This window comes from Macaca fascicularis, chromosome 15 (genome assembly GCF_037993035.2).
Source record: "Macaca fascicularis isolate 582-1 chromosome 15, T2T-MFA8v1.1".
Taxonomy (NCBI): Eukaryota; Metazoa; Chordata; class Mammalia; order Primates; family Cercopithecidae; genus Macaca; species Macaca fascicularis.
The window spans coordinates 57707841-57724411 of record NC_088389.1 but is presented as its reverse complement, the minus strand read 5'-3'; the positions used below and the strand labels follow the sequence as shown (position 1 = coordinate 57724411).

General features: G+C 39.8%; 1 protein-coding gene across 2 annotated transcripts in view; it reads left to right on the top strand.

The window, feature by feature from the left end:
- Positions 1 to 16571, top strand: part of MSANTD3 (Myb/SANT DNA binding domain containing 3) — a 110301-nt gene that overhangs the window by 44426 nt on the left and 49304 nt on the right. The gene's annotated exons all lie outside the window — the stretch shown is intronic.

The window sequence follows — 16571 nt, the reverse complement described above, 5'->3', positions numbered from 1 at the left end:
CTGCTACCTCAGCCTCCCAAGTAGCTGGGATTACAGGTGGGTGCCACCACACACAGCTAATTTTTAATTTTTAGTAGAGATGGGGTTTCACCATGTTGGCCAGGCTGGTCTCAAACTCCTGACCTCAGGTGATCCACCTGCCTCTGCCTCCCAAATTGCTGGGATTACAGGTGTGAGCCACCATGCCCAGTGCAGAGTAGTACTTTGAATGAAAGGAAAATTCACAGGTCTTTATGATGACATGGGTATAGGGGTGAGAGACAATGAGGAATTACATATGATTCCCAGAATTCTAGCTCCTCTATAAGCTTCAAGAGGATAAATGCAAAATCTTTCTTTCTGTTTCCATTGTATCTACAGTGTTCAGCACACAGTAGATGCTCAAGAAAACTGTTAGTTATTCAGTTATAGAAACCACTGAATTTTGTTCTTTTTTAACAGGGAAATGACATGGTCAGATTGGGGAATCAGGTAGCTAGCCTGTCAGCAGCGTGGAGGATGAACAAGGCCCAGAGAGTATGGCAGATACTGAGAGCTGTCTATCAAAATCCAGCCTCCTTTCCTTCCTGAGCATATAGCTAACTGACATTTCCCAGCATCCTCTTAAGTTAGGTGTGGCCATGTGAGCATGTTCTAGCCAACGGAATGTGAGATGGAAGTGATGGAAGTGATGTACACCACTTCCACACCAGCACCTTAAGACCAGGCTGACCCTTTTCCTGCTTTCCTTTTCCACCAACTGAATTCTGGCCATGGTGACCCTCCCTCAATCATGCAAATGAGACGAATGTCCTTGCAAATGGCAAAGGCCCAGGATGGAAGGAGTTTGCATCTGTGAATCACTACATGGAAAAAAGCCACCTGCTGACCTAGAAACTTACTCTGGAATGAGATGAGAAATTAATTTATTGTTCTTTAAGATGCTGAATTTTGGAGGTTTATTTTTTCTATCAACATAGCCACCCTTATTAATATGGGGTGGGAGTCAGAGAGTGACACTAGAAATGGGACTATTAATAAACCAGGTAAGAGATGATGAATACTGGCCAGGCACAGTGGCTCACGCCTGTAATCTCAGCACTTTGGGAGGTCGAGGTGGCTGGATCACTTGAGGTCAGGAGTTGGAGACCACCCTGACCAATATGGTGAAACCCTGTTTCTACTGAAAATATAAAAGATCAGTCGGGCATGGTTGCCTGTGCCTGTAGTCCCAGCTCCTTGGGAGGCTGAGGCAGGAGAATCGCTTGAACCCAGGAGGCGGAGGTTGCAGTGAGCCAAGATTGCGCCATTGCATTCCAGCCTGGGTGACAGAGTGAGACTCCGTCTCAAAAAAAAAAAAGAAAGACGATGAATACCTGTGATGGGATTGCTGGGGGTAGGTGAAGAAAAGATACGAACAAATTTATAAAATACACTTAACGTGACTGCTTTACCTTCAAATTTCTTAAAATCTTGACACTGCTGTAGCCTACTACATGATTTTCTGCAAGGAGACTTTATTCCCACCAGTCAACTAAAACTTTTCTTTCCAAATTTATTAGAGGCCTAAAAGCAGCAAATCCAATCTGGCCTTTTCTCAGTCTTTATAGTTTTCTCCTCTCTACAGCATATGACACTGTTGATCACCCCACCCACCCTACAGCTTTTTACATGCTGACTCTAATACCTTCCACTCTTTCTCTATTTTTTTTTCATCAGCTTATTCTTGTTCCATGGCCTTCTAAACATAGGTGCTCCTCAAGGTCTTGCCTTTAAATGCATTCTCTTTTTTTTTTTTATCTAGACACATTCACTGTCACGTCTTCAACTAGGCAGAGTGTGGCTGACCAATGGTGTGGCTCATCCTTGTGGAGGAGAACAGATGCCAATTAATTTGACATGACCATATCCAACCCAGAAAGTGGGTGGGAGGTAGGAAGGCAAATGAGCATATCTCTCTTCCTATTTCAGATATGAATAGGTTATTTCTTCTGATGGAAGAAAAAAAAACATGCAGAACTTTCTGTAAGTGAAGGAGTGGACTGTGGAGAATAAGCAGGATTGTCCAATAAATGACCTGAGAACACTTTCTGTGTTGCCTGCCTATGAACAGTTGGTTCCCTGTCCCCCAGGTGGAAAGGTCTATGTCTGAACTCAACTTCCCAAGAGACCTGGTGGTTGAGCTGCTAATGTTTTGCTGAATCTGCATGAACAGGTGGTGTCTAACCTCACACTTGCAAATGCTAAAGCCTAGATGGTTTACTTCTCACCTTCTAGGTCACTGTCACATCCATTTGTGAAAATGGAGAGGACTGGTGGAGCAGGGTCTGACTGCTGGAGCACCGCCCAGCTGCTGAAACGGCCTGCTGCAACCTGAAATCAGTTTTATGTAACAGATACGGAAACAACCTACTTGACTCTAGACTCCTTTTACCCACTGCTATCACTCACCAATCAGAACCTGTCAGCTCCTCAAAACTTTATTAGTGCCTATGAATTTTCTTTCAAAGTAATACATAACGTTTCTCCTTTTTTAAAACCTCCAACCTTCCCTTCGTTCTTCAGACATACCCAAAACCACAATGCCTGTGTTTATGGCCTGAATTGCAATTCTTGTGTCCCAAATAAAACATTTTAAAATTAGTCTATTTTATTTGACTTTGACAGTTTCATGCAGTTTATTGAATACTGTGCTGACAGTTTTCTGAGCACATTTAAAGTAGGCTAGGTTAAGCTATAATGTTTGGTATGTTAGGTATATTAAACATATTTTCAACTTATGATGTTTTCAATTTACAATTAGTTTATTGGGATGTAACCAAATCGTAAGTCAAGGAGCATCTGTAGTTTGAAATAGTAAGATTACATTATGAAGAAAGGTTTAAATCCCTGATCTGCCTGCAACTTGTCTGAGGCTTGGTTGAGACAATTGCCTGTACCTATTACACCGTAGTTCACTTTCCGACCCTTCGTAGGCGTTAAATTGTGTCCCCTTTAGGCTCAAGTGATCCCCAACCTTGGCATCCCAAAGTGCTGGTATTACAGGTGTGAGTCACCACACCTTGCCCCCAAAATATTTTAAAAATACATTATACAACTAGATTTTTCTGTGACTGTTTTCTGAACCCACACCCACCCCCAGTACAAGACACTTATCTATTACCTTTTTTTAGTTGTATATATTTAAGGTGTATCATGTAATTTTGAGACACATATACATAGTGAAATGAATACTACAATCAAGCAAATTAACATATTCATCATCTCACATGGTTACCTTTTATGTGTATGGTTCTATAAACTCTCACTTGAAATTTATTTAATTATTTCACCACAGGATTCTTGTAGAAAGTTAATGAGTAGAAGGCCAGGCGTGGTGGCTCATGTCTGTAATCCCAGCACATTGGGCGGCCAAGGTGGGCAGATCACCTGAGGTCAGGAGTTTCAGACCAGTCTGGCCAACGTGGTGAAACCCCATCTCTACCCCCAAAAAAGAAAAAAACTACAAAAATTAGCCAGGCGTGTTGGTGCACACCTGTAGTCCCAGCTAGTGGGGAGGCTGAGGTGGGAGGATTGCTTGAGCCTGGGAGGCAGAGGTTGCAGTGAGCTTAGATTGCCCCACTGCACTCCAGTCTGGGTGACAGAGTGAGACTCTTTCTCAAAGAAAAAAAGAAAGAAAGTTAATGAGTAGGAATATTGCCTTCCTATGGAATTTGTGTGCCAATGAGGTATCATCTAGGGTAGGCTAATGCAAATGTAGCCTATTTTTTGTTACAGTTAAATATTCACCACAATGGACTTTTTTTTTTTTTTTTTTTTGAGACATGGTCTCACTCTGTTGCCCAGGCTGGAGTGCAGTGGTGCCATCTTGGCTCACTGCAAGCTTCACCTCCCAGGTTCACGACATTCTCTTGCCTCAGCCTCCCGAGTAGGTGGGACTACAGGCGCCCGCTACCATGCCTGGCTAATTTTTTTTGTATTTTTAGTAGAGATGGGGTTTCACCGTGTTAGCCAGGATGGTCTCGATCTCCTGACCTTGTGATCTGCCCCCTCAGCCTCCCAAAGTGCTGGGATTACAGGCGTGAGCCACCACGCCCGGCCCATAATGGAATTTTAAACGTAGCTTGAAAAAAAGCACTGCTAAATGTAAACCATTCATGCAATACCTCATTCTTCCACCTCAGACTGATAACAGCTGCATTAGCACGTCTAAGACAGCGGCAGTTCAAATTCTTTCTGGTTTCTCTTAAGAACCATACAATTTAATTTTTCACTTAGAAACTCCATTAACCCAACTTTGTTACCGTTATTTCAAGTGGCTTGCACACTGTACAAACATGTCCACAAAATAAACAGAGTATATCTATCCTTAAATTACATGCTTTTGCTATTCACAAAGCAATCATACCGATACCAGGTATGAAGCCATTTAAAAAATACTTTTTGATGAGTAGATGTTGTTCAACTTGTGTCAGACATAGTGAAATAAGTAAATCAACATTGGAAATGACTTTCAAAGGTGAAAAGAACTTCCATTAAAAAGTTATTTCTTCTAATCAATATTTCCAAGAGTTTCAACCTCTAATTTTAAATCTCTTTTAGTTTGATTTCCTCTTTTACTGTCTTCCCTAAGGTTATTAGCATTCGTAATTGCCAGAAGGAATTAAGCACCCCAAATCTTAACCTGATGAATCACAGATAATAAGGTCAATCACCAGCCTTATTAACTATTCACTTAAAAGTTTAAGTAGTTGTATTTCATCACCTAAAAGTTGTAATTCTACAGTACAAAGGACTTTTTCTTAAATTAACATGAATAACCAGTTATATGATGATAAATAAACTTTTAAAATAAGGAATAATCACTCACTGGCCAAGACTACTATTTTGAAATCATTAAATGAAAATAATAAAAGCCTACAGTCATCAAATAATTAATATGTACCAGGCACTTTTCTACCTTTACAAGAATCAACTTACTTCATTCTCATAAAAATTCTATAGTGAACCTTTATACTGCTATTGTAGTTTTATAGACCTGGAATTTGAGATTAAGTAACTTGTTCAAGGTCATATAATTTGTAAATGGAGGAGCCAGAATTCCATCCCAGGCCATTTAACTTTGAGCCTGTGGCCTGGGATGGAATTTTGTTCTTAACCACTACAGTATAGTGCCTTTGAAATGTCATATCCACACTCGTTTTGAAATTGAGTTACTGAGGAATTTATCACCTTGTGTTTGGCACCAAAAATATGCCTGAAATGTTAAGAAAATAGAAGGGTTTTTTTCAACAGCAAAATTACAATGAAATTATCCTCCACCCCACCTCCTCCTGCACACCTCTATCTCCTGCCTGAAGCAAGTATCTCATGTCAACCAGCACTCTTGCACACTGAGCCCAGGCTGGGTCTCAGAATCCTTCTCAGCACAACATATAATAGTCAACAGTTGGCATGCAAGAGGAAATCTGCACACTATGTCTAGCAGTACACTAAAATGTGCAGTTTCATATAGCATATATGTATGTGTAAGTCTTTTCCCTTTCTTTTTGTATTGTCTCTTAGGGAGACATTGCAAGTTGGGAAGAGTTACTTCCTTTACTGACAATCCCATTTCACAATGTAACGGTTTAGGTCAAATTCTGTAGAAGTACTGCCTGAGACAGGAAATAGCATGCATGTGGTTTATTGAAGAAATGCTTTCAGGAGACAAGGAGTAAGGAAAACTGGATAAAGTAGAAGTTGCTAAGCAAGGCTATTGTCTCAGAGTGTTACTTCAACCTGATCATACTGTAAAAGCAGGAGCACAAATTGCCGCAAAGAGTTGATTTCTACTTGAGAAAAGGGAGTTGGCCTTTGTACCCCTACATTGGATCAATCACTGGCTGTGAGCGCCCTCTTGGGGTGAGGGGTAACTTTGGCCAGAGCAAATCTCTAAAGGAGGGTGTAGCTTTATGTCTTAGTGAAGCAGTGTCATTCTCTGGAGTAAATACCAGAGGTTTGTTGTCTCACACCAAGAAGATTAAGGACACAGACACATACAAGGAGTGAGTTTAGGAGTGGAGGTTTAATTGGCAAAAGAAAGAGAAAGGAGAACAGCTCTCTCTCTTAAGAGAGAGAGGAGGCCCCCAATGGGAATCCTGGCCTGCAGCAGAGTGCACCGGATTTTATAGACAGGCTTGAGGAGGTGGTGTCTGATTTACATAGGGCCCACAGATTGGTTAGACCAGGTGTGACATTTACACAGTGCTTGGGGAAGGCTGGCCACTCCACCCTAATCTTATTATGCAAATGGGCCTTCCATTTGGCTGGGCACCATGTTGTCTGCTCCTTACTGCTCCTTACTCCTGGCTGGCAAAGAGAAGGGAACATGGAGCCACTATTTTGAACATGCCTAGTCCCAGGTAGCCTTTTCCTATTGGCACAACTGCCAGCATTCACCCATGCAAGCTTCCAGCTTGCTTGTCTATGTCTGCTGCTCAATTTTATAGACTGCTCTTTGTTGAAAAAGAGAATGACTTTGGGGCTGCTTTTCATTAAAAAAAACCTTACCAAGGACTTCCTTACCCTCACTACGTGCCTAAATAATTTCTTTTTAACTCCTGTACCATCAGGGGACAGCATTTAGCACCTGGGAATGGGTGTACTGGCCTGGTAAAGAGGATCTGGATGGGCATGAATAGTGCTGACTACAGTGTCCTTTAATATTGTTTGAAATTTTGTCCATGTACACATATAACCTATTTGAAATAGTAAGTATTCTATACACTACCAACAATCAACCAGAAAAGCCATGTAAAATATGGCCTCTGAGCTCCTCTGTATCAAGATGTTGGAAGGACAAATAATATGAAGAATCACTAGAGGGACATTTTTATGGCAAGGTCTGCTGGAGGAAGTGCACGTCACTTTTGCTCACATAAGGGTAAATACAAATTATATTATATTATTGTTCCTTAACATCCTTGGGAATTGGTTTCAGGCCCTTGCAGATACCAAAATCCTTAGATGCTTAAATCCCTCATACAAAATGGTGTAGTATTTGCATATAATCTACTAGCACCATCCTGTGTACTTTAATTATCTCTGAGTTATTTATAATACCTCATAGAAGATAAATGCTATGTAAATAGTTGTATACTCTATTATTTTAAAATTTATATTATTTTTATTGTTGTATTGTTTTTATTTATTTTTTAAATATTTTTAATCTGAGGTTGATTGAATCTGAGGATGCAGAACCCACAGATATCAAAGGCTGAATATATATATATATATATATATATATATGTTTGTGTGTGTGTTTGTGTATTTTTTAATTAAAATAAAGTTAATTAGCTTTTAATATAAACATGAGAAATAAAAATCGCATAAATTATAGCATTCTTTTCAAAATAAAACTGCAATCAATACTTGAATCTCCAAGCTCTGAACTCCATAAACAATGGGGGTTTTTTGAGGTGGTAGATTGTAATATTTTTATACCACTATTTATCATTTATGTCTCTGTCCTTTAAAAATGATGGAAACTGCAGCACAATATGATGTGAAGCATTGCTATAGTAGAGGAAGTATTCTTGCCCAAATGCTTTGTTTATGAGCAAGATTCCTAGGATTATATTTGAGAAAGTAGGAGAAATAGATTTCACATAGTTGAGAACACTAATCTCTTTTTAGTATTTCAAATTTAGGTGACATTATCAGTCTCCTAAAATTATTTGCTCCTTGCCTTTTAAAGCCTGAAGTAAGAGTTCCTAAGGGTTATGTAAGTTATTTCTTAAATAGCAGGACTTAATGGGACAACTACAGCTTGGTAGCACATAGGATGATCAAACAGCTGTTCATATCACCTTCTATCATTAGGGTCCAATTCCTTTTATTACATGTTAATTAACACTGCTCTTCAAAAATCTTCCTTTACATTAAAGAAACTTCGGTGATCAAAGCATATAGAGCACAGCTCTGCAAGTAACTACTTTTAAAAAGAGGAGGGCATTTTACGATGTATTCCAAAAATTTAGTGTAATTTTAAGCTTTGATACTTGTGGAAGTATAAATGCTACAAACCTTCACAAAACCTTGTTTGAACGTTTTTCTTTTCTTTTTTTCTTTTTTTTTTGAGACAGAGTCTGGATGTCACCCAGGCTGGAGTGCGGTGGCATGATCATGGCCCACTGCAGCCTTGACCCTTGACCTCCTGGGCTCAAGTGATCCTCCCACCTCAGCTTCCAGAGTAGCTGGGACTACAGACACATGCCACCATATCCAGCTAATTATTTTTATGTATTATTTTTCTTTATAGACAGGGTCTCACTATGTTGCCTAGCCTGGTCTTTAACTCCTGCACTCAAGCAGTCCTCCCACCTCAGCCTCCCAAAGTACTGAGATTATAGGCGTGAATCACTATGCCCAGCCCATTTCTTTTGCATTTAATTTTGCATTTTTCTAAAAGATGCTGTCCAGGTTGGAGTGCAGTAGTTATTCCTATAGGTACCATCATAGTACACTGCAACTTCCAATAGTTGACCTCAAGCAATCCTCCAGCCTCAGCCCCACAAGTAGCCAGGATTACAAGTGTGCATCACCATACCTAGCTTCATTTTGCAAATTTTGAATATGAAGTTTTTAATTTTTTGTTTCAATCTGAGGTTGATTGAATCTGAGGATGCAGAACCCATAGATATCAAAGGCTGAATATGTGTGTGTGTGTGTGTGTGTGTGTGTGTGTGTGTGTGTGTGTGTGTGTTATTTCTTTAAAATTTTCCCTGGTGCTGGAAGGAAAAAGAATTTTTCCCATCTCCATTCTATTTAACATTTCCTTTAGAAAACTTGAAAATGTAAATGCTTTATCTTCCCCTTCTTAAAAGGCTACTGTCCTATAGGACTTAGGGTCCCATGCTTATGATCTCATTTAATCTTAATTTCTTCCTAAACAGCCTATCTCTGGATACAGTCACATTGGACATTAGGGCTTCAATATATGAATTTGAGGGTGACATAATTTGGTGTATAGCTGGTGTATAGTTTTGTGTATAGTTCTTTTAGAACTTCAGCTAAAAGAACTAAAAAGACTCTGCCCTTGAAATTCTTGAGCTGCCTCACTAGTTCAGATAAAAATTTCTTCTGGACTTTCTTATTTAAGCCACCATTACTTGGTTTTTCTAGGCCATGACACAAAACCTGACTCCTAACTGATAGTTTGGTCATTCATAGTACCTGTATTAGTCTGTTCTCACACTGCTATAAAGAACTACCGAGACTGGGTAATTAATGAAGAAAAGAGGTTTAATTAATTCACAGTTCCACAAGCTTAACCGGACGCATGACTGGGAGACCAGGAGACCTCAGGAAACTTACAATCATGGCAGAAGTGAAGGAGAAGCAAGCACGTCTTACCATGGCAGAGCAGAAGAGAGAGCAAAGGGGAAAATGCCACACACTTTCAAACAACCAGATCGTTTGAGAGCTCGCTCATTATTACGAGAACAGCAAGGGGGATGTCCGCACCCATGATTCAATCACCTCCCACCAGGCCCCTCCCCTGACACATGGGGACTGCAATTTGAGATGAGATTTGGGTGAGGACACAGAGCCAAACCATATCTGTTCCTTAATGAATTGCACATTCAGACTCTCTGTCGCTGATCTCCAGCCTCTCCACATCAGTATTGGATTAACTTAATATAACACTGTTTTGGCCAGGCATGGTGGCTCACACCTGTAATCCTAACACTTTGGGAGGCTGACGTAGGCAGATCATCTGAGGTCAGGAGTTCAAGACTAGCCTGGCCAACCTGGTCAAACCCCATCTCTACTAAAAATACAAAAACTAGCCAGGCATGGTGGTGGACACCTGTAATCCCAGCTATTCGGGAGTCTGAGGCAGGAGAATCACTTGAACCCAGGACGTGGAGGTTGCAGTGAGCCAAGATTGTGACATTGCACCCCGGCCTGGGCGACAAGAGCAAGACTCTGTCTCAAAAAAAAAAAAATAGGCCAGGCATAGTGGCTCATGCTTGTAATCTCAGCACTTTGGGAGGCCAGAGCAGGTGGATCACGAGGTCAGGAGGTCGAGACTATCTTGGCTAACACGGTGAAACCACGTCTCTACTAAAAATACAAAAAAAGTAGCTGGATGTGGTGGTGGACACCTGCAGTCCCAGCTACTTGGGAGGCTGAGGCAGGAGAATGGAGTGAACCTGGGAGGCAGAGTTTGCAGTAAGCTGAGATCACACCACTGCACTCCAGCCTGAGCGACAGAGCGAGACTCCGTCTCAAAAAATAAAAATAAAAAAATAAAATTAAATAAATAAACAAACAAAAAATAAACACTGTTTTGTAGAAGTCAGTGTTTATTACAAAAAAAAAAAAGAAAAACTTTATGAGTCCTAGCTGTCTAAAAAATAATATTACTTGGTTTTAATTCACCTATTCACCAAACTCATCTCTTACTAATTCTTTCTTGAATGTCATAATATGATTTTCCTCCTTGCTAACCTCTTTGCCTAGAATACCTCTCACCTTCTGTTCCACATCTAAGAACTACCTATCCTTCAGGTTCATGTTCAAACTTTGTTCTTCAGGAAAGCCTTTCTCTGCTCCTCCAGCAAATAGTGTTTTCTTTCTCTTTGAACTTGGTGACATTTATTATTTTCTTTCTCTCTCTCTCTCTCTCTCTTTCTTTCTTTCTTTCTTTCTTTTTTTTTTTTGCAGATTGAGTCTCGCTCTGTCACCCAGGCTGGAATACAGTGGTACGATTTCAGCTCACTGAAACCTCCACCCCCTGGGTTCAAGCAATTCTCCTGCCTCCGCTTCCCTAGTAGCTGGGATTACAGCTGTGTGCTACCACACCCGACTAGTTTTTGTATTTTTAGTAGAGACAGGGTTTCACCATGTTGGCCATGCTGGTCTCGAATTCCTGACCTCAGGTGATCCACCCACCTCAGCCTCCCAAAGTGCTGAGATTACAGGTGTAAGCCACCACACCCCGCCAGTGACATTTATTTCCTATGCTTCTAATCTTCCATTTACATCACATTTACCTCCAACATTTCCTATCATCCTGGAAAAGAATGTAAATATTCTGAAACTTGGATCTGAGTCTTATATGCATAGCAGGTTCCTAACAAGTGTTTGCTGATGGTTACGATCGTGAAAATTGTACTACAGACATATATTACGCACGCTGATAGTGGAAGTGGGGCTCAATTTGCTGTCAGTCTGCTCTTTAATGGGTCACCACTGACTGGAGAATAAGGTCCAGCCTACATCGCATAGCATCCAAGTTTTGAGCAAAAGTCACTTGTCAGAGGAATTATTTGTCTTCCAAGAAAGTCTTGCTTTCATGTCTCTTCTATGCTGAATCACTGAGTGGGGGCAGCCCATGAGAAGTAAGGCCTTACAGGGAAAACAGTGATGGATTTCAGAGTGCAAGAAGTGGAGTCGTTGGTAATTACTCTCCTTGCAGGAGGAAATCTGAGATCTCCACATATGGCATGCATAGATACACAAATATATGTATATTTAGTACATGATGAATGTGACATTTCAAGTCAGTGAAGGAAAATATGATTCAATAGATGGTGTTGAGATGATTAGCTATGGTTTGGATATAAAAATTTTATTCATATTCCAACCTAACATCTAAATGTTAAAAAAACTGTAGAAAGAAAATATAAAATGATATTTTGGGGGGCATGTAGAAGGCCTTTACAAGCAAATTACTAAACCCCAAATCCATAGACCATTAGATTTTATAAAAATGTCAAGCTTTGGCATGTTAAAAAATATATATAATGATAGATAAAAGACAAGTATTAGACTACACACACACACACACACACACACACACACATATCATGCATTCAAAAACTAACCCCCAGAAAAGTGGGCTTGAAGAAAAATTCAGATTCAAATTAATGAAATATCCTGGCGGGGCGCAGTGGCTCAAGCCTGTAATCCCAGCACTTTGGGAGGCCCGAGGCGGGCGGATCACGAGGTCAGGAGATCGAGACCATCCTGGCTAACTCAGTGAAACTCTGTCTCTACTAAAAATACAAAAAATTAGCTGGGTGTGGTGGCGGGCACCTGTAGTCCCAGCTACTTGGGAAGGTGAGGCAGGAGAATGGCGTGAACCTGGGAGGCGGAGCTTGCAGTGAGCCGAGATCGTGCCATTGCACTCCAGCCTGGGCGACAGAGACTCCGTCTCAAAAAAAAATAAAAGAAATATCCTTCTTGCCACTAAGTAGAAAAATGTAATTTAAAATAATAAAATATCACTTTTAGTTATCCATGACGCAGGAAAACTTTTTTTTTTTTTTTTTTGGAGACAGAGTCTGACTCCATCCTCTAGGCTGGAGTGCAGTGGTGTAATCTCAACTCACTGCAGCCTCCACCTCCCAGGCTCAAGCGAACCTCCCACCTCAGTCTCCCAAGTAGTTGGGACTACAGGCATGTGCAATCACACCCAGATGATTTTTGTTTTTTTTGTAGAGATAGGCTTTTGCCATGTTGTCCAGGCTGGTCTCAAAGTCCTGAGCTCAAGAGATCCACCCATCTTGGCCTCCTGTAGTGCTAGAATTACAGGCATGACCTACAACCACCGCACCTAGCTGCAAACATTTTAAAAATTGCTAACAGCCAGTATTGATGAAAGATAGAGAAAAAAGCACTCAGATACACAGTTAGAAGGGTAAACTGGTGCAGGTTTTTGAGAGGGAAACTGAACTGGAAATTGAGGGGGGAAGTGGTAATCAAAATTTGAAGTGCCCATGTGCCTTTACTCAGAAATTCCAAATCTAGAAATCTGTCCAACAAAAAGCTTCAGAGATGTACAGAGGTGTATGAACAAGGATGTTTACTGTGAGTACTGCTTCAGAGCAAAACACTGGAAACAACTTAAAATTTGTTTTTGGAGAAATATAAAAGGCACTTCAGAGGACATCATTGGTTGTGGTTATATACAATGTATCTCCTATATAGTAAATGGTTGTCATTACATATAGCATATTGCATGTTATGAAATATTATGGATCCATAAAAAAGCAAAGAACGCTATCATTTTAAATGGGCTAATATGGAAAGATCTCTAAGCTATATTACTAAGGTAAAAGTCAACTTGTGGAACAATGTTATAATGATTCCTTTTGTTTTAAAACTTTAAAAAACATTTTAAAACAAAAGAAAAATTCATATAAATAACATATGTCAATAAATGTATAAACAGAGGCCTGGAATAATAAATAAGCAGAGGTCTGAACAAAAAATCATGTATCTTTAAAATTTTTGTTTTTCTAAACTGTAAAAAAGTTTCCTAGCTGTGAATGTTTATCTCTTTTATTATTTAAAAAAAATCAACAAGTAGTATCTAGACAATGAGATTATGAGTTTCTCTTTATTTTTCTCTGACATTGAAAAAATTAAATATTATTTTTAAATAGCATTTTAAAAAAAGGAAAATGTTACAATAACAAAACAGATTCTTACAGAGTCCTAAAGATCCCCATGGTTTATTGCTACATGAAAAGAGAACATTGCACAGAAGTTATATTGTATGATCCTTTTATCAATTCAAACAAAGCCAAAACGCATGCATCACAATTGCATAATATATTTGCATAAATATAAAGTTATATATGTGCACCCATACACCAAACTTTTACTAGTGATTTGTGGAGCAGGACATGAGATTAAGGGAATAGATAAAGAAGGACTTCCAATTCATGAATTCTCTCCTTCTGTGTTATAGTTTCTAATCGTTTCTCATTTATTTTGCAGATTCACTAGAGTGTATCTAGAGCTTTCTCTCAGAGAACCTGGACTTTATTCAGTTCTAGAAATGATCAGCTGCTGTTTCTTCAGTATCACTTTTCCATCATTCCCTTTATTCTCTTCTGGAACTCACAGACAGATGACAGATAGGTAGGTAGGTAGGTAGGTAGATAAGATAGATAGATAGATAGATAGATAGATAGATAGATAGATAGATAGATAGATAGATAGATAGATAGATATTTTTTAAACAGCTTTATTGAGGTGTAATTCACATAATGTACACTTTATTCACTATTAAATATATTTTGAAATGTCTCCAATTACTCTCTGTGTTTCTTAACTGCTTTTTTATATGTTTAGAAGAATCTCTTTGTGTGTGTATGTGGATGCTCTCAACAAATTCATCAGTACTGTTTCCCAAGTCCTTGTTTTTAAGAATTCAGTCTAGAGTTTATCATTTTTTGAGATTTTATTTCACTATAGTTTTCATTTCCAATAGTTTCGTTTTATTATTTCATTTTTTCTCTCTCTCTCTCTTTTCTCTCTTTTTTTTTTTTTTGTTTTGTTTTGTTTTGTTTTTGGAGACAGGGTCTCGCTCTGTTCCAGGCTGGAGTGCAGTGGCATTAACATGGCTTACTATAGCCTTGACCTCCTAGGCACAAGCAATTCTCCCACCTCAGCCTCCCAAGTAGCTGGGACTATAGGCAAGCACTCAACGCCCAGCTAATTTTTGTATTTTTCATAGAGACAAGATCTCACCCTGTTGTCCAGGCTGGTCTCAAACTTCTGGGCTCAAGTGACCCTCCTGGCTCAGCCTCCCAAAATGCTGGGATTACAAGTGTGAGCTGCCACACATGGGATATTTTGTTTTCTTTTATGGATTTTTTCTTCAATCCTTTGAGAATATTAAATATTTTTATTTGCTCTATCATCCATTTTCTCAGGAGTGGATTTGTACTTTGGTTTTTGGTTTGCAGGCTCTTTTTGTGGGAAGTTTCTTGTTGCTGTTGTTGTTTTCCATTGTTTGGTCCTACCTCTCTGTGTTTGGTGATTTTGCAGTGTTATCTCTGTGACTGGCCAGGATATATCATCAACAGAAGCACCCAATTCCTAGGATTTTTTTTTGTAAACAGTGTTTTGCTTTGTTACCCAGACTGGTGTGCAGTTGGCATAATGCCAGCTCACTGCAGCCTTGAATTCCAGACTCAAGCTATCCTCCTGCCTCAGCCTACCAGAGTGTTTGGATTATAGGCATGAGCTATCACACCTGGCCCCAATCCCTAGTTTATCCCCTTTCTAATATTGCCTCAGAAACAGCAGCCAATCCCAAACTGACCCGCCTTCCATTAGACGTCCTCAGGATTTTCCATGTAACTACAACCTTACAAAAGATGCTGCCTTCTCCCTCTTGTTGAGTGAAGTTTCAAGTTCCTCTGGGGTCCTCTCCCTCACTGAAGTGAATGAATACTCTGACCATAGCCTTTAGCTGATTAGGCTTTAGCAACCATACCTTCCATACCACAGTTTTGTTTTTCTTAGATTATGGGCATCCTAAGGCAGAGGCTACCACTTTCTTACATTTCCTGTATATCCTGAGGATTATTTATTTGGGACAGCAGTGATACTCCTAGGGCCTAGTAGGGGGATTAGCAGTTTTATCTTTTGCAGGCCCATCCCTGGTTATCTGCCCCGCTGTTTAGCGCTCCTTTTCTCAACTTATTTTATTGTGGGGAATCTGCCTTCTACTCCCACTAGGGAGTAAGATCCGAGAAACTGGGACTGAGGTCTCATTCATCTTCATACACTAGACATTATGCAACCCTTAGCACAAAGGGTAGAGTGATTCATCTTATTTTTATGGAGATGGGCCCTACTCTGTGCCAGGAATTGTGTTCGAGCTAGGGGTTTAATTACGGGCAAGATTCAGTCTGTGCCCTCAGTGAGCTTGCAGTGTAATGGAGATTACCAGCAACAAAACTGGCAGTTACAATACATTTTAAAAGCTGATGGGTTTAATACAGAATGGGGTGGAACACAGTGGAGGAGATCACATAAAAATGTGTGGGCTCAAAGGACATGCATGGCTTAGAGTCTGCCCTGAGTGCCATTTCCCTGGTAAGTGCATTTTTGGACCATGACCTACACCACCTCATTCTGTAATCCCCTTCCCCACCTCCCATCCCCACCCTGACTCCTACCAGCATTTTCCTCTGTTGAATTCACTGCAGTACATTGTAATGCTGTCCCTATTATACTTTCAAATATAGGGGCAAAGGGAAGGTAGCCCTCTTGCTTGGTGGGAGCCTGCACATTTTAGACAGTAATGCAGATTTCTTGAATGATAAAATGAAAGGAAATCTGTATGGAATTGAAGCTTTATGCCATTCCTTCAACATAGAAACTGCTCCAGCCATTCCACAAGCCCAAGGCTACTCTGCAGTCTTAGCCAGAACCCTGATCACTTCCTGGTGCTTTCTCTAACCACCTATGGAGATGGAAGTGCTTTTAAACTGGATTATGGTGATGGTTGCACAATAGAATACATTTACCAAAAATCATTGAATTATACACTTAAAATGGATGAACTGCATGGTACCCAAATTACATCTCAATAAAGCTGTTAGAAGTTAAAAAGAAAAGAGGATCATAAATGGCTCTGGGGGGTCAACCTAGAGTGTCTGCCACAGAAACTCTTTAGTTTTTTCTTTCATAACTGGAATCATAACTGTATGTATTTTATGCAAATTTATATTTTCATTTAATATGTACTAGAAGAGATATTTCTGTATAACACATTTATTTCATCAATTTTTAACATG